Here is a 7,023-nt window from a genome sequence, read left to right as displayed (position 1 = left end):
AAATACAAGGTGAACTTTATAAGAAACTGCAAAATGGTTTTACAAAACACCCATATCATTTTTTAATTCCCACCTACATTAATTGAGAGTTCAGTTACTCTACATTCTTGCCAAAACATGGCATTGCTAGTTATTTTAATATTATGTCTTCTAATCGATGTGTTGTAGCATCTCATTGTTTTAATTCAGTTTCTCTAATGACAAATGATGTAGAGATATTTTTCCGTATTTATTTTCATTTGTACGCATTCCTTGGTGAAGTATCTCTTTCAGACCCTTTGTCCAATTTTTATTAGTTTATATTTATTTTATTTTAAGAGTAATCTAAATGTTATTGATGCAAGTCCTTTGTCACATATGTAATTTAAAAATATGTTTACTAGTTGTTAGCTTCTCTCTTACTCTATTAACAATGAGTTTCACAAAGCAAAGTTTTTAATTTTTATAATGTTCAATTTATCTTCATAAATTCTAAGGTCACATATATTTTCTTTCATGTGTTTTTCAATATGTTTTATAATTTTCCTTTTTACTTTTATGTCTCCAATCCATTTTATTTATTTATTTTTTTTGGCTTGCAAGTTCAATTTATTTTTCATTCATTCATTTATTTGTTTGTTTTTTTCTCTCTTTACTTACAATTTTAATTTTATTTTTTGTTTTTTTGAGTTTACATCCAAATTAGTTAGCATATAGTGCAACAATTATTTCAGGAGTAGATTCCTTAATGCCCCTTACTCATTTGGCCCATCCCCTCTCCCATGACCCTCCAGTAACCTTCAGTTTGTTCTCCATATTTATGAGTCTCTTCTGTTTGTTCCCCCTCCCTGTTTTGATATTATTTTTCTTTCCCTTCGCTTTTGTTCATCTCTTTTGTCTCTTAAAGTCCTCATATGAGTGAGGTCATATGATTGTTGTCTTTCTCTGACTGACTGATTTAACTTAGCATAATACCCTCCAGTTCCATCCACATAGCTGCAATAGCAAGATTTCATTTTTTTTTTTGATTGCCAAGTAATACTCCATTGTATATATATACCACATCTTCTTTATCCATTCATCTGTCAATGGACATTTGGGCTCTTTCCATACTTTGGCTGTTGTTGATAGTGCTGCTGTAAACGTGGGGGTCCGTGTGTCCCTTTGAGACAGCACACCTGTATCCCTTGGATAAATGCCTAGGGTCATAGGGTAGTTCTATTTTTAGTTTTTTGAGAAACCCCCATACTGTTTTCCAGAGTGGCTGCACCAGTGTGCATTCCCACCAACGATGCAAAAGAGATCCTCTTTCTCCACATCCTCGCCATCATCTGTTGTTACCTAAGTTGTTAATGCCATTCTGACAGGTGCCGGGTGGTATCTTATTGTGGTTTTGATTTGTATTTCCCTGATGATGAGTGATGTTGAGCATTTTTTCATGTGTCAGTTGGCCATCTGGATGTCTTCTTTGGAGAAGTGTCTATTCATGTCTTTTTGCCCATTTCTTCACTGGACTATTTGTTTTTTGGGTGTTGAGTTTGATGAGTTCTTTGTAGATTTTGGATACTAACCCTTTATCTGATATGTCATTTGCAAATATCTTCTCCCATTCTGTTGGTTGCCTTTTAGTTTTGCTGATTGTTTTCTTCGCTGTGCAGAAACTTTTTTTATTTTGATGAATCCCAAAAGTTCCTTTTTGCTTTTGTTTCCCTTGCCTCCAGAGACATGTTGAGTTGCCACGGCCAAGATCAAAGAGGTTTTGGCCTGCTTCCTCCTTGAGGATTTTGATGGCTTCCTGTCTTATATTTAGGTCTTTCATCCATTTTGAGTTTATTTTTGTGTATGGTGTAAGAAAGTGGTCTCGGTTCATTCTTCTGCATGTCGCTGTCCAGTTTTCCCAGCACCACTTGCTGAAGACACTGTCTTTATGCCATTGGATATTCTTTCCTGCTCTGTTAAAGATTAGTTGGCTATACGTTTGTCGGTCCATTTCTGGGTTCTCTATTCTGTTCCATTGATCTGAGTGTCTGTTCTTGTGCCAGTACCATACTGTCTTGATGATTACAACTTTGTAATATAGGTTGAAGTCTGGGATTGTGATGCCTCCTGCTTTGGTTTTCTTTTTCAAGATCACTTTGGATATTCAGGGTCTTTTCTGGTTCCATACAAATTTTAGGATTATTTGTTCTAGCTCTGTGAAGAATGCTGGTGTTATTTTGATAGGGATTACATTGAATATGTAGATTGCTTTGGGTAGTATCAACATTTTAACAATATTTGTTCTTCCTATCCAGAAGCATGGAATCTTTTTCCATTTTTTTGTGTCTTCTTCAATTTCTTTCATAAGCTTTCTATAGTTTTCAGTGTATAGATTTTTCACCTCTTTGGTTAGATTTATTCCTAGGTATTTTATGGTTTTTGGTGCAACTGTAAATGGGATCGATTCCTTGATTTCTCTTTGTGTCACTTCATTGTTGGTGTATAGGAATGCAACCAATTTCTGTGCATTGATTTTATATCCTGCCACTTTGCTGAACTCATGAATCAATTCTAGAAGTTTTTTGGCGGAATGTTTTGGGTTTTCCATATAGAGTATCATGTCATCTGCAAAGAGTGAAAGTTTGACCTCCTCCTTGCCGGGTTGGATGCCTTTTATTTCTTTGTGTGTCTGATTGCAGAGGCCAAGACTCCCAATACTATGCTGACTAAGAGTGGTGAGAGTGTACATCCCTGTATCGTTCCTGACCTTAGGGGGAAAGCTCTCAGCTTTTCCCCATTGAGGATGATATTAGTGATGGGTCGTTGAGATATGCCTTTTATGATCTCAACGTATGCTCCTTCTATCCCTACTTTCTTGAGGGTTTTTATCAAGAAAGGATTCTGTATTTTATCAAATGCTTTTTCTGCATCTATTGAGAGGATCATATGGTTATTGTCCTTTCTTTTATTGATATGATGAATCCCAATAATTGTTTTGCAAATATTGAACCAGCCCCGCATCCCAGGTATAAATCCCACTTGGTCGTGGTGAATAATTTTTTTAATGTATTGTTGGATCCAGTTGGCTAATATCTTGTTGAGGATTTTTGCATCCATGTTCATCAGGGAAATTGGTCTATAGTTCTCCTTTTTAGTGGGGTCTCTGTCTGGTTTTGGAATCAAGGTAATGCTGGCTTCATAGAAAGAGTTTGGAAGTTTTCCTTCCATTTCTATTTTTTGGAACAGCTTCAAGAGAATAGGTGTTAAGTCTTCCTTAGATGTTTGGTAGAATTCCCCTGGAAAGCCATCTGGCCCTGGACTCTTGTTCTTTGGGAAATTTTTTATTACTAATTCGATTTCCTTACTGGGTATGGGTCTGTTCAAATTGTCTATTTCTTCCTGTTTCAGTTTTGGTAGTGTATATGTTTCTAGGAATTTGTCCATTTCTTCCAGATTGCCCATCATATTGGCATATAATTGCTCATAATATTCTCTTATTATTGTTTTTATTTCTGCTGTGTTGGTTGTGATCTCTCCTCTTCCATTCTTGATTTTATTTACTTGGGTCCTTTCCTTTTTCTTTTTGTTCAAACTGGCTAGTGGTTTATCAATTTTGTTAATTTTTTCAAAGAACCAGCTTCTGGGTTCATTGATCTGTTCTGTTTTTGTGGTTTCGATAGCATTAATTTCTGCTTTAAGCGTTATTATTTCCTGTCTTCTGCTGGTTTTGGGTTTTATTTTCTGTTCTTTTTCCAGCTCCTTAAGGCGTAAGGTTAGGTTGTGTATCTGAGATCTTTCTTCCTTCTTTAGGAAGGCCTTGATTGCTATATACTTTCTTCTTATGACCACCTTTGCTGCATCCCAGAGATTTTGGATTGTGATGTTATCATTTTCATTGGCTTCCATATACTTTTTAATTTCCTCTTTAACTGCTTGGTTAGCCCATTCATTCTTCAGTAGGATGTTCTTCAGTCTCCAAGTATTTGTTACCTTTCCAAATTTTTTCTTGTGGTTGATTTCGAGTTTCATAGCGTTGTGGTCTGAAAATATGCACAGTATGATCTCGATCTTTTTATACTTGCTTAGGGCTGATTTGTGTCTGAGTACATGGTCTGTTCTGGAGAATGCTCCACGTGCACTGGAGAAGAATGTATATTCTGTTGTTTTAGGATGAAATGTTCTGAATATATCTGTTAAGTCCATCTGGTCCAGTGTGTCACTGAAAGCCATTGTTTCTTTGTTGATTTTTTGATTAGATGATCTGTCCATTGCTGTGTGGGGTGTTGACGTCTCCTACTATTATGATATTGCTATCGATGAGTTTCTTTATATTTGTGATTGATTTATATATTTGGGTCCTCCCCCATTTGGCGCATAAATGTTTACAATTGTTAGGTTTTCTTGGTGGATAGACCCCTTCATTATGATATAATGCCCTTCTGTATCTCTTGATACAGTCTTTATTTTAAAGTCTAGATTGTCTGATATAAGTATGGCTACTCCGGTTTTCTTTTGTTGACCATTAGCATGATAGATGGTTCTCCATCCCCTTATTTTCAATCTGAAGGTGTCTTTAGGTTTAAAGTGGGTCTCTTGTAAACAGCATATAGATGGATCTTGTTTTCTTATCCATTCTGCTACCCTATGTCTTTTGATTGGAGCATTGAGTCCATTGACACTTAGAGTGAGTACTGAAAGATATGAATTTATTACCACTATGATGCTTGTAGAGTTGGAGTTTCTGGTGGTGTTCTCTGGTCCTTTCCAATCTTTGTTGCTTATGGCATGTGTGTATGTATGTATGTATATTTTTATCTCTTCTCCCCTCAGAAAATCCCCCTTAAAATTTTTTGCAGGGCTGGTTTCGTGGTCGCAAACTCCTTTAATTTTCGTTTGTCTGGGAAACTGTTTATCTCTCCTTCTATTTTGAATGACAGCCTTGCTGGATAAAGAATTATTATTGGCTGTATATTTTTCTGATTAAGCACATTGAATATATCCTGCCACTCCTTTCTGGCCTGCCAGTAGGTCTGCTGCAAACCTGATCTGTCTTCCCTTATAGGTTAAGGACTTTTTTTCCCTTGCTGCTTTCATGATTCTCTCCTTGCCTGAGTATTTTGTGAATTTGACTATGATATGCCTTGTTGATGGTCGCTTTTTGTTGAATCTAATGGGAGTCTTCTGTGCTTCCTGGATTTTGATGTCTGTGTCTTTCCCCAGGTTAGGAAAGTTTTCTCCTATGATTTGCTCACATAACTCTTCTACCCCCATTTCTGTCTCTTCCTCTTCTGGGACCCCCTATGATTCTGATGTTGTTCCTTTTTAATGAGTCAGTGATTTCTCTAATTCTTAAATTGTGCTCTTTTGCCTTAATCTCCCTCTTTTTCTCCTGCTTCATTATTCTACATAAGTTTGCCCTCTATGTCACTGAGTCTCTTTCTGCCTCATCTATCTGTGCTGCTGAGGCATCCATCTGTGATTGCAGCTCAGTTATAGCATCTTTTATTTCATCCTGACTAGTTTTTATGTCTTTTATCTCCACAGAAAGGGATTCTAATCCATTTTTGACTCCATCTAGTATTCTTATTATTGTGATTCTAAATTCTGGTTCAGACATCTTGCTTGTATCTGTGTTGGTTAAATACCTGGATGTCGTTTCTTTGTGCTCTTTCTTTTGGGGTGAATTCCTTCGTTTTGTCATTTTGAAGGGAAAAAAGTAATTAATGAGGGAGAAAAAGTAAAATTAAAAAAATTAAAAAAATATATTAAAAATTAAAAATTAAACACACACACACACACACACACACACACACAAATCGAATAAATGATGCTAGATCCTAGGTGTGTTTTGGTCCGGGTGTTGAAAGTGGTTTGATAGATTAGAGAAAAAAGGGGGAATAAAAAAAAGGAAATCATTTGAGAATTTGAAAAAATGAATACACTGAAGTAGACTAAAATGAAATGATGGGAGGAAAATAGAATTTGAAAAAAAATTTACACAAAAGTAAATAATATAGTGGAAAAATAAGTTAAATAAAAATATTTTTAATAAAAATTAAAAATAAAAATGAATTTTTTCTCTTTCTGTATTCAAGAAAAAAGAAACAAAAAAAAGAAAATCATTTGAAAATTTCAAAGTGAATACACTGTAGTAGACTAAAATAAAATGATGGAACTAAAATAGAATTGGAAAAAATTTACATAAAAATAAATATAGTAAAAAATTTAAAGAAAAATATTTTAATAGAAATTGAAAATAAAAATGAAGTTTTTCTCTTTATTCAAGAAAAAGAAAAGAAACGAAAAAGAAAAAAAGAAAAAAAAGAAATCGTTTGAAAATTAGAAACAGTGAATACAGTGAAGTAGACTAAAATAAAATGATGGAAGTAAAATAGAACTGGAAACAATTTACACAAAAGCAAAAAAATAGTAAAAAAAATTAAAGAAAAATATTTTTAATAAAAATTGAAAATGAAAATGAATTTTTTTCTCTTTCTGTATTCATGAAAAAGAAAAGAAATGAAAAAGAGGGAAAAAAAAGAAAGTTGAATAGATGGACCTGCTAACAGATTGAAATACGAATGAAATTACTTTGTTTTCCCCTAGAAGTCAGACTCTGAAGCACTTTATGATCTGTAAACTAAGCAGGTGGTGAGACTTGTGTTCCTGAAGAGCAAGGTTGGCCCAGTTGGGCAGGGCTCAGTGTAATGGCTCCATTCTCTACTAGATGGTGCTTCTAGCCTACTGGGGTGGAGTATTGTGGCATTCCTTGGTGCATGTGCGCATGCACGGGAGGGCTGAAAATGGTGTCACCCGGCTACCCAGTCTCTAATAACGGAACTCTCTTCTCCCGGATCAGCAGTTGTGCACCCTTCCTCTGTCTTCAGCTTTTGTCTGCTCCCCTCTTTTACACTGTCCGTGACCAAGCCCCAGGTTGTATCTTTCTCCTGAGTTTTGTCTCAGATACAGCTGTTTTCCCTGGCCCCTTACTTCTGAGGGACTGCAGCTTTGACCTGTTATGCCCCTTTGTGGGAGGGTCTCACTGAGCAATGGCTGAATGTTGGC

This window comes from Panthera onca, chromosome D4 (assembly GCF_046562875.1).
Source record: "Panthera onca isolate mPanOnc1 chromosome D4, mPanOnc1 haplotype 2, whole genome shotgun sequence".
In the NCBI taxonomy this organism is placed as follows: Eukaryota; Metazoa; Chordata; class Mammalia; order Carnivora; family Felidae; genus Panthera; species Panthera onca.
Note: the sequence above shows the minus strand (reverse complement) of the source record.